The 16,452-nt window shown below is 32.9% G+C and overlaps 1 protein-coding gene across 3 annotated transcripts in view; it reads left to right on the top strand.

Annotated features, from left to right (window-relative positions):
• mrj (DnaJ heat shock protein family (Hsp40) member B6 mrj) overlaps window positions 1–16,452 on the top strand; it is a 376,384-nt gene that overhangs the window by 209,867 nt on the left and 150,065 nt on the right. Inside the window, exon 1 of one of the 3 annotated variants that reach the window (XM_067047685.1) lies at window positions 11,065–11,083. The exons of the other annotated variants lie outside the window; for them this stretch is intronic. The gene's annotated coding sequence lies outside the window, so the exon portion shown is untranslated. Of the gene's footprint in view, window positions 1–11,064; window positions 11,084–16,452 lie in introns of those variants that run through there. 3 annotated transcript variants of the gene reach the window in all.

The following is a 16,452-nucleotide window of genomic DNA, read 5'->3' as shown; positions in this document are numbered from 1 at the left end:
ATTATTATATTAAACGCTATAGACCCATGGGACTTAGTAGAAAAAAAAATGTAAAAACTCTAGCATCTACCAGAAATGAATTTTAGTTCTATTCTAGTTACTCCAGTAAGCTGTATACTTTGAATGAACCAGACAATTTAGAATACAAAACTTGTAATTCTAACAGATTCTGCTTCCGTATGCAATTCACTCAAAAACATACATCGACAACATATTTCATGTTACTTAATAAATAACATAATTGAAGAAGCTCATAGTTCATCAAATAACAAATTTAAGATCCAATGGGTTCCAGGCCATGTGGGTTTGTACGGCAATGAGCGAGCTGATATGATAGCAAAATGATCTTCGGGTAGAGTGGAAAATGCGAAACTGCCTTTACAGGAAATTTTTAGATGGTTAAAAAAAGACTTCATTAGTGAATGGCAGGATAGGTATGCCTGGGAATCAAGTTTGAAAGGTAAAAATCATATCACTATCCAACCTAACGTCTCTCCAGGCCCATGGTTCTCTAACACTTGTGTCAAGTTAAACAGAAAAGATATAGTCTTACTTACAAGATTAAGAATTAACCATGGTCGTACAAATCGCGGCTTGACATTAACTAAAGTTAAAAATAATGATAAATGTTCGACATGCAACTCTATCGAGGACCCATTACATATTATACTAAATTGCAGTAGATATGACAAATGCAGGATTAAATATCCCCTCATCCAAAACAATAGCGCTTTCCTTCAAGGGCTGGCAGATCTAGATAGGGCTACTATTCAGGCGTTGTGCAAATTTATAGCAGAATCCAAAGAACATTTTTAAAATTAAATAAATAATAACTATTTACATCCTCGTCTCCATTCAGTGTAGGACTCCAACGGGAGTCTTGGGCCGACGTAAGAAAAGAAAAAAAAAATTAGTTAACATCATTTTAACTTGCCTGGCTTTCATTTCACTGAAATAAAAATATTTATACAAATATATATCATCCTTTGACGACGTGAGGCAGGAATTAATAAATTAAGTTTTTTTTTTTAAACCATCAACATAAAGTGATTTATGTTTTCATATTGTTTTGTAAATATACTGAAAGTAAAGAAACCATTCACTATTGGTGTAATTTCAATTTACAACATCAAAAAATAATTTCATTTTCTATTTTTTTAATTACTATATATATTAATTATTTGTAAATTATTGACATTTATTTTTCTTTTTGATTTTTATGTTGTCAAAATTTTCGTAGGTTGTATTTTTAGTTAGTTATATTTTAAATTGCATTAAAAAGAATAAAATATTTACTGATACCACCCATGATTGGTCAGACGTGCAGTACTTTGTAAGGAAGTCTAGACCAAGAACTAGAAGATATATAAGACCATACAAAAAAAGTCCAAGGACACGAGTTCGAATCAGGCAATGGCAGATAATTATTATCTGCTACCTATAGCCGTTGAGTCAACCCTGTGTGCTCGGGAGTCCTTCGGGGTCCACCCAGCCTCATAAAGTGGGTATCCTTAATTGGGAAAAAGATCTAGCGGTTGAGTGTGATTCTGATCAAATCACCTCCTTGCACAACTGCTGGTCAGTTAACACTAGTTACTAAGTACTGCACCCCTGAACCTGTATGGATTATAGTGGCAGATTTAATTTTGTATTATGTTTTTATTTAATTATATGTTCATGTTTCGATTGTTAACTTCGTCCAAATAAAAGTTCATGTCCAAGCCATTTTTTTTTTCTTTGGAGCTTCCTTAAAAAAAAACTTGATTCAAAGTGGCTTTGGCATACGATATCACATAACTTTTAATTTTCAATTAATTTATACTCAAATCAGAATGGAAAGTGGAATTCATTTTCAGAAATTAAATAAAAATTCTTTATGATTCCTTTTTACAAATAATATAATTTAAAAACAAATATTCAAAATGGACTCTTCAAAAATAATAAGACAAGATTACTCAAGACACCCACAACCGCCAAAGTTCACTCCTACACTGAATATATCAAAGCAACTCTTTACGTCATTGGGACAGAATTAGTCTAAATCGTTTTCTTCTCAGTTCTACGAAAGGAAAGTCCATATCGCAGGAATAAAATTCTACGTCTAATTCTCACCTTATACTTAAAATTATTGTTATTATTATTACTAAGTTGTTAGAGCGGTATACGACTTTTACTGGACGTATCTTTAATTTTATTTGGTTGAAATGACTAGCTATTTCTTATATTTATAAGTAATATAAAATAGATACATATGAAAGTTATACCTATAATTTAAATAACTTGGCTACTAGTATATTCAAACACTCCTAGCAGCACCACTAGCGGTCCTGTGGTGAACTATCATAAGAAGGTTATAAGAAATGTTTTGTTTTTGTTTTCAAATGATTAGCTTTTATTTACAGTAATAACTTTGTAAAGATTCTTTCAATTACTTGTAATAGTTCACTGTTACATTTATTAAAAACTGTGGGAAGGGACTTTTATTCCATTCTATTGTTCTAGGTAAGTAGAATAGTGTTTTTAGTTTGATGTATTTTACTTAGTACTTAATACTTCTGTTGTAGCTCTGTAACCTTTTATTTATAATAAACTAGTGTTTTAGCAATCGTCTGTCTACATTCTTCAGAATAACAAATATAAATTATGAAATAATTTTACAATTAACTTTAGGAGATAAGAGGACAAATATTTTTATCAGATTGAAAATAAGAGTAGTACAGTGTAGTAGAAAAAAATCAGTTATCTCACCCCAATTTTTTATTACTTCAATAAAAACTATGTATAATTACTAGTAAAAATTGATGAGTCTGCTAACTGTAGGTAGAGGGAATAAAAAATAAGGGTTGTTTTAAAACGTAAAGAAAAATTATAATTTTTCATTCTTTATCATTAAAACTACCAATAACATTAGAAAACCAAATAAAAAATGACTTAAAATAAAATACATTTGGTGAAATATGAGCCATAATTACGTTCAATAAGACCCGAGATATAGTTTTTTTTTTTAAAGCAACATTTCATAACGAAATATCAGTTGTTAGTAGTCTATTAGCCCTCAAATGAAAGCTGGTTTAATGTACTATAAAGTAGTTCAAGACGTTCATCTTTGTAGGTGTAGTAGTTTTCATGATGTCTGCCTCATGATGATATCTGAACTCTACTGAAGGTTCAATTACCCACTTTATGTGTCCCAGGAGTCCTCCGACCTAACAGTTTAAATAATTATCTCTCTCAGCCGGACTTCAATCTATTAATTGCATATGCATGAGGTTTAGCAATGTAAATATTCGTTGTCCTTAGTTTTAAGAAATATACTCGGTGTAGTTAAGAAGATACATTGACTGTCACCAAACATGGAGCTTTAACAGTTCTACGGTGACAGTGATAGACAAGTTAGCGGTATCCTCACTTTACCGGTAGACAACTAAGGATCTTAACGGTTGGAATAATTTTTTTTTCTTCTCTATCTCCGTAAGTAAAGATTTTTTCTACTGGGACCAAGTAACTCTGAATTGAAACAAAAACACGTTGATTTTTTTCACCTTTACACTTTTTAGCATTATTCTTGAACACTATATACTTGTTTATTATTTGATATACATCGAATAAGACGGCTGTGATAGAAATCTAAAAATTTTCGTGGAATCTTTCTAGTACAAGTGACCAAGAGAAGAAAAAAGTCTGTGATTTCACCCCAATAATTTAATACATTTATAAAAACTATGTAAAATTACTATTAAAAAATTATGAGTCTGCCAAGCTTAGTTAGGAGGAATAAAAAATGGCAGCTGTTTCAAAACCTTAAAAAAAAATTGAACGTAAATAGCTCTTATTGGTGATTTAAAAAAAAAAAAAAATTCTATTAATTTCTTATGGTATACTTTACTTATATTTTGCCTCTTTATCACTTATTATTGTTACATACATTTTCTTCCTCTCAATTTTTTGTTTCTTTCCATGTTTCAATTTTTTAAATTATTAATAACTAATATGTTCATACTTCTTTGCATTATATAACTTCATTTTTATTTCATTTCCTTAATTATGTTATTTTACCCACTTTTTCAATTACGTATGTATACATTTTATTTCCCACTTCTCTCATCACTTCATTTTATTAATTCTATTTTGTAAAATTATTCATTTTATGTTATTCTGTTTATACTTTCTTTTTTATTTTCTATACTTACTGTGGTTGTTATCTTGTTCTGTTCTTAGTCCTGAAGAAGGCTAAGAAACTCTAGCCGAAACGTTGGCACAATAAATAGGTTACACCAAATTTGTTTTTCACTTTGACCGCACCCCCAGCCATCTTCTCCTCGTAAATAGCTCTATTAGACCTGATATTTAAATACATTTACTGTACTTTAAATGATATTCTATCGAGTTTCCTTGTTCATTTAAAGATTGTTTTCACTATTTCACAAGAGGAGATAGTAACACAAAAAAAAAAGGTAATCCTCCATTCCTGTCCTCCATGGTAGCCTTACTTACCTAACTTTTTAAACAGACAATCATAGCGAGTAGGTTGGTCGATTTACTCAGAATAGGAAATCATAACACAAAAAAAGGTAATCCTTCCTCGCCGGACCCACCCCGCTAAGACCCCCAGGGAGTGACGGTCCTATGAAATATTAGCTTAAAACAGAAAGAGGAAACTTTAAGATAGTCAAATCTAGCAATTTAAAAAGCTCTTGAAATTGAAAAACGGCATGTACTAACGATATGGAGCTCGGAATAAAAAATTATTTTTTATAACTTTTTGAAACAGCCGCCATTTTTTATTTCCCCTACGTATACTTGGCAGACTCATCAATTTTGACTTGTAATTATACATAGTTTTCATTAAAGTAATTAGAAATTGGGAATGACATATTGCCTTTTTCTTCTCTTGGGCTCTTAGACAAGGACTTATTAGATAAGGTTATTTAAACGCCAGTTAAACTAGTCTGTGTGCCAGTCTGATAACTGTTGCCATATCGATATAGTTATTAAATAATTATTTTTTTAATTTCACTTAACATATATTTGAGCCTTTCAGTTGACAAGATTAAATCGTTTTTAGTATTTTCAATATATATTTAATAAAATCAATTTTGATTATCAATTATTCATAGTTTTCATTAAAGTAAAAAAATATTTGAGTCAAATAACTGATTCTCTCATCCGGGCTCTTGTAATATCTGGGGTACATCGGCTTCGACATGGCTTAATCAAAGATTGAGAGGAAAGAAAAGTTCAACTCGACTCGAATGGCTGTAGGCACGCGATTTCGAATAATAGTGCGTCATGTACTTTGCGTGTCGGTAAGCAACTTTGCTACCTTTGCGGTTTCAGAATATTACGAATGGTTGAGAAAGAAAAATACTGGTGTATCTTGGAATGCAGAACAGTTCGAGATCCACAATGTTCCAACTTAATTTGTTTGAGTTACTCGGTTGTAAAAACATAGTATCTAACATTTATCTTTAAGTTTTTGGCTTCACCGTTTTTTTCTAGAATTACAGTAGTCATTGAAATTAAGAGTCTTCATTCAAAACATATTACCATTGTATTTCGAACAGTTTTACATCAGAATTCATCGACAAAAATTGTATTCATAATTCAATGATCAATTTTATTCCCCATCAAGTCTTTTTACTCCTCAATAACGAACATAGTTCATTAAATATGAATTTGCAAACTCAGGATTCCATAACGGCAGGTATTGACGGAATCGAGAGACATTTAGTTGTATACATATTGTGTAGCCTGTGAATATAAATTGTGTGACCCAGTATATACACTGAATGCGTATAGAACCATTTAGTTATTGTGTAGCCAGTGTGTATAACCATTTAGTTATTGTTTAGCCTGAGTGTATAACCATTTAGTTACTATGTAGGCAACGGATATAGCCTTTTAGTTATTGTGTAGCCAGCGAATATAACCATTAATTATTGTGTAACCTGCTTATATAACCATTTAGTTATTGTGTAGCCAGTTCATATAACCTTTTAGTTATTCACGGTATGTATAAAATATTGAAACAATATGTAGAATGTTCAACGTTTGGACCAAAACAATATTGTTGATAAATGAGTGATATCAGAGTTTAGATTACTTGCCATTAAAAGTGTTTATACTTAAATGCTATATTGGCATGGATAGGTTCATTTGATGAATTATATAGACCTGGGCGGAAAAGCCTGTACATTTTTATGAGTTAGATGTTAGGTTGTGAATTCTTAATTAAGATTGTCCTTCATAATGGCCGAAACATTGAACATTACACCTATTGATAAAGAGTGTTAATAAATAATTGAATATAATTTATTCTATTTAAATTATAAAACTAGTCTTGAACAAGTTATAAAATTGTATATGGTTAAACGCGTACAAGTGCCTATCCAGCGTACCAATGTATGTCTATACCGTTGCATTGTGTGTATACAGCGTACCAGTGTGTGAATACAACTACCAGTGTATGTATACAGCGTACCAGTGTGAACTACCAGTGTATGTATACAGCGTACCAGTGTGGGAATACCACTACCAGTGTATACAGCGTACCAGTGTGTGAATACAACTACCAGTGTATGTATACAGCGTACCAGTGTGGGAATACCACTACCAGTGTATGTATGCAGCGTACCAGTGTGTGAATGCAACTACCAGTGTATGTATGCAGCGTACCAGTGTGGGAATACATCTACCAGTGTATGTATGCAGCGTACCAGTGTGTGAATACAACTACCAGTGTATGTAAACAGTGTACCAGTGTGTGAATACATCTACCAGTGTATGTATACAGCGTACCAGTGTAGGAATACAACTACCAGTGTATATGTATACCGTTCCATTGTGTGTATACAGCGTACCAGTGTATACAGGATTCAATATGTGTAAAAAAACAAATTTATACTCTTTCCTATACAATTAAGATTTCACGTTTCAAAAGATATATAAGACAAATATAGAATACAATTTTTAAAACCAAGCATTTGTTTTTATTAATTGTACAATATTGTTCGTTTTATTGTTTGTTTTTCAAATTCATGATGAATTACTGCTTTTTTTCATATATGTTCTTTTTATATCAACCCTACTAGCGTAAAACTCTCTCTATATATGTTATAGAGAGATTTATTTATATATAGATATGGTTAGTCTGCATACAGAATATTGCTACCATTAATAAATATCTATTAGCAGCATAGTAAAGGTCGGTCCCAGTGGGAATACGATGAAAGGTGTCTTGACCTTTGACTTGATACGCACCCACTATTTACCATCCTATTACACATAGTTACGAAAGGAGCACTCAATAACGGTTCAGTCTTCACTGAAGGACCTTCCGCCATTATACTGTTTTCGGCTGTTACCGATCGTTAGCAGTTACCGATAATCTGCTGGAAAAAATCGCTCCAAATTGGATTAGGATAATAAGGTCCCGGATCCTGCAGCAAAATCACCACGATATCCGGCCACGTGTAGCCTATGAAGCTATTTTCGATCTAGGAAGCGTTGGACCAGAGAAAGGTGTTACGGCTGTCGGATTTACCGAGTCCGTGGGACGATCGTGGAGATGTATCTATTGTCACCTTTTTTTTTAGAAAATGGCAGATATATATAAATGAACTGAAACGAGAAGCATCCAACCTACTCATATTTAGAAACTTCTTCTTTATTTATTTGATTATATTTTTTAAAAAGTGAATTTTTATTGTTGCTAGAATGTAGAAGTCTTGTTTTTAATTTAGCAGAATTCATATTAATGGGGTGTAAAAAAAAAAATGACCGTTTTATCAAATTCAATATTTCAAAGGACTGTAAATATTTTAATCCTATTTAATACTGATCAATACTTAATAATCCCATTAGAGCAGTATCTAATCTTAGTTAATCCCATTCGACTACTTCAAAAAAAGCCTCAGTTTAGTTATTTGTTTCAAAGAAGAAACATGACAGTGTCCTACGATATTCTCGTCATTTTAAGGCAGTACTGGAAAAACGATTTCACAGCCGTTGATGCAACTCGTGAAATTATTAAATATGAAGGGAGAGATGTCCTTTACCAGCGCACTTTGCGGCGTTGGTTTGAAAAATTTAGCAGTGGAGATGCAGCGTTGGAAAAGAAGAAGGGATCCGGGCGACTATTAATGGATATTGACAAGGTTTTGCTGGAAGCTGTAGAGTCAAATCTGTCCACAAGTACTCACGAACTTGCCAGGGAGTGTGGAAGACACTGTTAGTCGCCATCTACTCTCCATGGGGAAGGTGAAAAAGAGGAGAAGACTGGTTCCTCACGAACTGACTCCTCAACAATCAGCAAGCACCAAAGAAAGGTTTAAAGAACTCCATGGGTTTGAACTCCTGCCTCATCCACTATATAGTCCAGAGCTCGCACCATCGGATTACTACTTGTTTCGATCTATGGTCCGTTTCCTTCTAGGGGTAAAATTTGATAACTTTGTGGAAGTCGAATCTGCGGTCCAAGAGTCCTTTGACAGTCACCCCAAACAATGGTATGACAGTCACCCCAAACAATGGTATGACAGTCACCCCAAACAATGGTATGAGTGTGGGATCGAGCTATTGGCTAGTAGATGGCTAATGACTGTAAATAGCAATGGACTATACTTTGACTATTAATTGTATTTTATATAAAAGAAATAATAATACAAATATTTGATTGAAAAACGATCATTTATTTTTATACACCACATTATTTACCTCTACTATACTAAGATTAATATATAATATAAAGATTTTTTGTTAACCTAATGTATTAATTCACAACTGTCAGCAAATGTGATATCTTACAAAATTACAATGGCATAATAGAGAGTAGTACTCATTGGTACCTCCTCTTGACTTCGTTTTTTAATTGATTTCATTAGTTAGCAAAGGAGATCCCTCATCCAACTCCTTTTCAATCTATGGTTTGTGTTTTCAGTATTGTTCGTATACCATCCATATCTTGTACAAGTCTATGGGTTTGGTGGTAGAGTGTGTCACGGAATATCTTGTAGGTTTTAATGTGGCCTTGTACAGTAGGCATAATATGTAAGTCTGTGTGCAGTGTTCTGTTTTTGTTCGATACGTTTGTGGTTAGTCCATATTAGTTTTTTTATCTGTTCCTTAGATTTGTCAAGTATATGTTATGACTTTCTGTGAAATGGAGTAAAGCAGTTCCATGAAGTCTCCATGTCATCCTTCTGTCGAGAGTCAGTCCTAGATATTTTACGTAATTAGTTTGTGGAATCGGTTTGTTTTCTATGTATATTGGTCAAGAAGGAGTGTGGATGTTATGTGTTGGGTCATTATTTAGTTTGATTTTTCAAAGTTTAAACCAGTCCTGAATTTTTAGTAAATAGTTTTTTAGGGTGAGTGAAACTTGTATGGAGTCCGAATGTGCTGTGAGGATGGCTATATATATTATACTATAGGGGTATTCATGATCTTTGGTTTAACATGTTAAAGCGTGTTAAATGGAAAAACTCATGTTAAATCGAAAAAAATTGCCTTCTTTTGCCGTGGTAAAATGAAATAACATTTAACATGGCTGAGAGTCTGTTACTTGGTCTGTTAAATGGAGAGTGACGTCACACAATAGACCAGTTGAGATCGCCACCATTTTTGTTGTGACAGCTCAGTTCTTTCGTGTGTTTGTGGTATTCATATCCCTGTTATTAAACCAGAATGGATAATTTTAATGATAAATTTGAGAAAAAAAAAACAATGTTATTTCATTCTACTATCTGAAAATTTGTAAACGCTTGCCAGATAAAAATCTCACTATATGAACCATGTAATTATTCTTAGGGGACATATGTCCCAGAATAAAGTTATTTTTTCATTTCATTTCATAAGCTAAACTTTCACATAAATTCCACTTTTCACTCACTCTAGGCATGTTGTAATTAATTACTTAAATCAAAACTGAAGTAAACAATAACATGAGGGTCTGGAAGGAAGGTTATAAACATAAAGGCTTAACAACAAGTTGCTGAGAAAATCCGCTAGGGGGTCTTATGCATTTAACGTTTAACATGACTTCAAATAGGGCTGCTCACAATCTTATAGTTATAACATTTAACATGGTAAAACATTTAACATTTAACACAACATCATGAATACCCCTTATATATATTCGGTGTTGGTCGCTGTGAGGGTGTTAAAGAATAATTAAAAAATAAAAAATTTACATGTCTCACTCGCAGGACACCCAAGCTACTGGTACAAACATCACTGACTGACGATCTACCACCGACGACTGAAACGCCTCTTATCTTTCTAGGTAACTGCTACAAGAAGTGGACTATGCCGGGAGTGTCTTCTTTTATCTTCGCGTTTATGTCTGATTTAATTAATATTTTTTGATCCATTACTATTATTTTGTTTTTATTACTTTTTGTTTAAATTGTTGAAGTGAAAAAAAAACTTCCAAATAGAATATAAACTATTCTATATTTTTATATAAGAAGATGGTCAGGGTTGCGGTCAAAAGAGAAACAAAAATAGGTAAAGGTTGAACAGTTCAACCTTTCGCTTTGAACAGCCCTGATGAAGCCCTGCAAAGTGGAGCGAAACGTCGGAAAATAAATAGTTGTAAACTATTTTTGTTTCTCTGTTTTTATGTAAATTTTTACAGTCAACTATATATACATATATATATTCTGTATTTTGTACAACATTTCCCATACTCATGCATCCTCATATTTGTAATTTTTTTTCAAATTCCATTTTTGAAATCATATCATCTATACACATACAGTTTAAAATTGTTTTATAACTACTTCATACCTTTAAAAACAAGTTGTTATAAAACAGTCACGTGTATAGATGACATAGTTTCAAACTGGAAATTGAAAAAATTATAAATATGAGGATGAAATGGTGCAAAATATAATATAGTTTATATTCTATTTGGAAGTTTATTTAATCTCAACAATTTGAAAAGAGTAATTTAATCAACATACTAAAAAGAAAATCCAGACTAAATTTTATTTACTTAGATAATACATTTGTTTGTTCTCCATGATTAATAGGATTTTTTTTTTATTGTTTCAGGTACTTTGTTCGTTGTCACATAAATTTGGTAAGATCGTTATTTTAATTTCTTGGTGTATTAGGTCTAAAAAATTAATCATCTGATTTCTTTTAATAGGAATGGTATTATTTCAGTTATAATTTTATTTTCTATATTTAGTTTTACAATAGGTAGTATTCATGATGTGTTAAATGTAAAGCATGCTAAATGTTATAAGTATAGGATTGTGAGTTGCCTAATTTAAAGTCCATGTTATATGATAAATGTACAAGAACTCCTTGCTGATTTTCTGGTCATTTTTTTTTTTTGTCATCTTTACGAAATAATATCTCCAACAGCTTCGTCACATCATCTTTCCTCCACCTGAATTATTCCTTATTTCCTTCCGAGTTTAAAAACTTCCAAAACAAAAACAACACAAACCAAGCACGAACTAGGTGCAACTAACCTATACTAACTACAACAGACAAAATGGTGTAGAGCTTAGCCTGTGCATGACGTCACTCTCCATTTAGCATTTAGGCCTGTTTGCAGACTTCTAAATATTAAATGTTATACCTTTTTAACACGCTAAAACGATGAAATGTTTCTCCATTTAACATGTTAATATTTTTTTTTATTATGTAATATTACATTCTGTCATATTTTTAGATGATGGTAATATGGATGATAGAGCTCATTCACTTCATATTTAGAAATATTTTTTTTTAATAATTTATTTATTGATATTTACAACTGTATACATATATACACATCAAGTAAATTTGCTGTAAGTGATATTATGACATGATAAAAACATGTGGAGAATCTACCCATTGATAGAACTCCAAAAACATTTCTAAATGAGAAGATCTCGAGGCCATCTTCTTTTCAGACGCCTAGGAGGATTATTAGGTAGTGAAGGAGAAGCCAGGTTAGAAACAAGTTGGTTTGGGTAGTTGGGAAGTTAATTATGGAAGGATTGGTATCTGGTTCTGGCTAAATCGGCAACATAGGGGACATTGAGGTCCTGATAGATGATTTTATTTGTGACAAAGTAAGGAGCATTAAGGATTTGACGAAGGATTTTGGACTGTAAGGATTTGATTCGAGAGGAATTAGATGGTTTAGTGGAGCCCCATAGCTCAATTCCGTATGTCCGGATAGGCCTTATAACAGTCATGTAGATGAGTCTTTTGTAGTGGATTGGAAGTTTGGACCGTTTGTCTAGTAAATGTTGTAATAGTCGGAATCGACGAGCAGTTTCCTGTCTTTTCAGTCTTGTATGAGGATTCCATGTCAGTCGTTTGTCCAGATGAAGTCCTAAGTAACGGATCTGATCGGAATTTTAAAGGTTACTTCAGATTTATAGACTGACAGAGAACTCATCAAACGGCCTCTCCAAGAAACAATAATGGTTGTGGTATAGAATGGTTCTTCTTTTCAGACGCCTAGGAGGATTATTAGGTAGTGAAGGAGAAGCCAGGTTAGAAACAAGTTGGTTTGGGTGGTTGGGAAGTTTATTATGGAAGGATTGGTATCTGGTTCTGGCTAAATCGGCAACATAGGGGACATTTAGGTCCTGATGGATGATTTGATTTGTGACAAAGTAAGGAGGATTAAGGATTTTTGACTGTAATGATTGGATTCGAGAGGAATTCGATGGTTTAGTGGAGCCCCATAGCTTAATTCCGTATGTCCAGATAGGCCTTATAATGGTCATGTAGATCAGTCTTTTGTAATGGATTGGAAGTTTTGACCGTTTGTCTAGTAAATGTTGCAATAGTCGGATCGACGAGCAGTTTCCTTGTCTTTTTAGTCTTGTATGAGGATTCCATGTCAGTCGTTTGTCCAGATTTAGTCCTAAGGATCTGTTCAACAGGAATAAGTGGGGTATTATTAAAAGATACTGTAGGGCAAGACGAAGGTTTACGCCGAAGGATTTAGAAATATAAAAATTAAATGATAACAAAATAAGAAATAGAAGAGAAAAAAAATACAAAAGCAAAATGTTTAAACTCAAAGTAAAATAAACTAAAGATTATGAATAACCCTATTGTAGGTTACAATAAAAAAAATTCTCAGCTAATTCATAACTACTAAGTAATGCATGTTAAAAATTATTTAAGTAAATAATTACGGTGATGTCAACAAATCTCTGACTAGCAAGGATGCTCTTACCATTGTTTTTTGCATTTTATACTTCAACGTTTTCCTTTAGATTCGTAATGTTTGACTAATCTATATATATAAAAGGGAATGGTCTATATTTTCAATATAGTACTAATATTGAAGCATATTATTTAAAAATTATTCATATATACCTTCGAATATGATAGATAATCAAATTGTATAAAATATCAATAAAAAAATCACCTAAATGGGACCAGTATTAACGATCATATTGCGAAGTTAGTTGTTATCAATTATGTTACCATAGTTACTAACTTATCACATCATCTATATATAAAAGAGATTGGTCGAATCTTTGCACAAAGATGTTAAAGATGTCTTGGCATATACTGGTTCAGTTTATATTACCAAATCATAATAATAAAGTATACCTATATGTTTGATTTAACTAAGTACAATAATTTAAATCAAACTATTAATTGTGCTCATTAAATCTATATACATTCTTTAATATAGAAATAGCGAAGCATTGGCGGTTCAGCTTGCTTATTACAAACTTTCGTTAAACTTATTCAATTTCTAGATACCGCTTTACTATACTAGTTGGTACTAGGAGTTGGATGCTCAGTTTCCTTTACCCTTGCAGGTACCTAAGTAGGAGTTGGCCGGACTTGGATCCTTCGTGAACCCCACGAACTCCAAAAGCTCATGTTAATCCTAGACGGGGCGTTAATTATCCAGAAAAGGGCAGGGGGAATACGATAAGAGGACCTAGATGCTAACGGGACAGATAGCTTTGATCTCGCCGCCTCTAGAGGTTCGGTGGGGTCAGGATCAGCACCCCGGGGGTCGTTGTGGGAATCGTAACCCTTTTTAGGATCATCATAAACAAAAATAATGGGGCCCCAAATGCCTGGCTCGAATGGGAAGCCGCCCAAATGATACGACGTGGCATTCCGCCAGATCGCTCTCAGTTCCGCACTAGGGCAACTAAAATCTGAATGCCTAGTTCTAGTCCATAACATTCATAAATTTATTCAATTTTTTTATTTATATTTTACTTCTTGTTTTGAATTTCCTATGAGGATATTTTAATTATACTATCAATAAGGAGAAGATGGTTGGAGGAGCGGTCAATGAAAAACACAAATAACTAAACATTATTTATTAGTGGCAACGTTTCGGCCAGAATTACAAGCCTTCATCAGGGCTTAGAACAATAAACAAGATAAAAACAGTAATGAACAAAAGGATAAGAAAATATCTGGGATTATACCTTTGATTGGCTTTAGTCGAAAATATGAATTTTTCAGGAGACCAAAAACAAAGTTTAAAACATTATGTAAAATCTAATTATTAATATTTTTGTAATTGTTATTTTTATAAAATAATATAGTAGTAAATCTATCTGAAGCATAAAAACCTTATTACCAACCATAGCTCTAATTTGGTGCTATAATATGACAATTTCCAAATGCTGAAAAAGTGACTTAACTCTTATGACCGCGCATCAAAGACATATATTTTATCATATAAGAAATACAGAATGATTAGAAAAAACTAACATTATTGATATATAAATAGTGTTGAAAGAAAACATACAGAATGGTTATTGTCTTGTTTTTTTTTGTTCTTAGACCTGATGAAGGCTGGAAATTCTGGCCGAAACTTAGTCACTAATATATACGTTTTTATTTATTTGTGTTCTTCACTGACCGCACCCCCAACCAATAATGAATACAATAAATTACTAAATGATTAGGAAATAAGAAAATAACTAAAATTATATATGCATAAATAGTGGTGGAAGAAAATATATCTTTGATGCGCGATCATAAAGGCTTTAGTCGAAAATATGAATTTTTCAGGAGAGCAAAAACAAAGTTCAAAACATTATGTAAAATCTAATTACTAATTATTAGAGTATTTAGACATTATCTAAATACTACTACTTATTGTCCAAAAACATTGTAGCAGGATGTGATATTTACCAATAAATAATTTAAATTTAAAAAAATTATTTATTTTTTACTTTATTACTTTACGAATTATACTTGTTCGAAAATGATCAATTTAGCAAAGATATCAACTTTCTTCTGGGCAGCTGCTACAATATCCTCTATACAAATATTTGTAATTTATCTTTTTTCTGTAAATTTTATCTTAGCTTTAATTGTCACATCATCTCAAGTCATATATCGCATATAGATATTTCAGGGTTAGATAGGAATACGAATATTCAGACTTGAAAAAATAAGTGCTGGGTCCCACAAGGTAGCGTGCTTCGACCAATTCTGTATTTGTTATTCACCACTTATTTGCCAGATAGAGAAGAACCGACTGTAACTAGATTTGCCGATGAGGACTATCTGTAGCTCAGGTGAATGAGGTGCAGGTCGTAGTAACCTGAGGACTGCGGGCGGCGCACAAAATGAAAAACTTGACCCCCTCCCCCATGGTTAGAATAGGTTGGTCACCTGTAGATAACCCCCACCCCCCTATGTCAGAAATAACAAGGAAGGGAACTATAAAAAAAAAAAGATTTGCCGAGGCGGGCAGTCCTTAGCTCAGGTGGTTCAACAAATCTTAGCACCTGAGAACTGCAGGCAGCGCCGGCTCGAATCCGGCCTGAAGGGCCGTCCCACGAAATGAAAGACATGATCCCTCACCGTGGTTAGAATAGGTTGATCACCTCCAGATAACCCTTCTCCTCCCGTTTGTTAGAAATGAGCAGGAAGACGGAAAAATTTTTCCGATGATTACTATATTGCCAATAGGTGGAGACTAACAAACTACAAAAGAACTAAATTATGGAGGTATGTGACTGGATAAAACAATAGAGAATCAATATTTTTTTCATATGATTGTCAACAGGTTTAGGTTAGGTTCTGTTCTAGTACGGAGAATGCACTGCCACGTTATTTCACTATCTGACATTCGTGACGATAGTGTGGCAGGAAGATGTCACTGTGTAAATGGGCCTTAAAGTAATGTACCTTTGTAAAGTTTATATCAAACGAACATTTATTTATTTATTTTTTATACGGTTCAAACTTCCAATCCATTACAAAAGACTGATCTACATGACTATTATAAGGCCTATCTGGACATACGGAATTGAGCTATGGGGCTCCACTAAGTCATTTAATTCCTCTCTAATCCAATCCTTACAGTCCAAAATCCTTCGTAAAATCCTTAATACTCCTTAATTTGTCACAAATCAAATCATCCATCAGGACCTCAATGTCCCCTATGTTGCCGATTTGGCCAGAATCAGATACCAATCCTTCCATAATAAACTTCCC

Source organism: Halyomorpha halys, unplaced genomic scaffold, assembly GCF_000696795.3.
Source record: "Halyomorpha halys isolate HHAL.00 unplaced genomic scaffold, Hhal_1.1 Scaffold254.1, whole genome shotgun sequence".
Taxonomy (NCBI): domain Eukaryota; kingdom Metazoa; phylum Arthropoda; class Insecta; order Hemiptera; family Pentatomidae; genus Halyomorpha; species Halyomorpha halys.
Note: the sequence above shows the minus strand (reverse complement) of the source record. Positions and strands in the feature narration are given on the sequence as shown.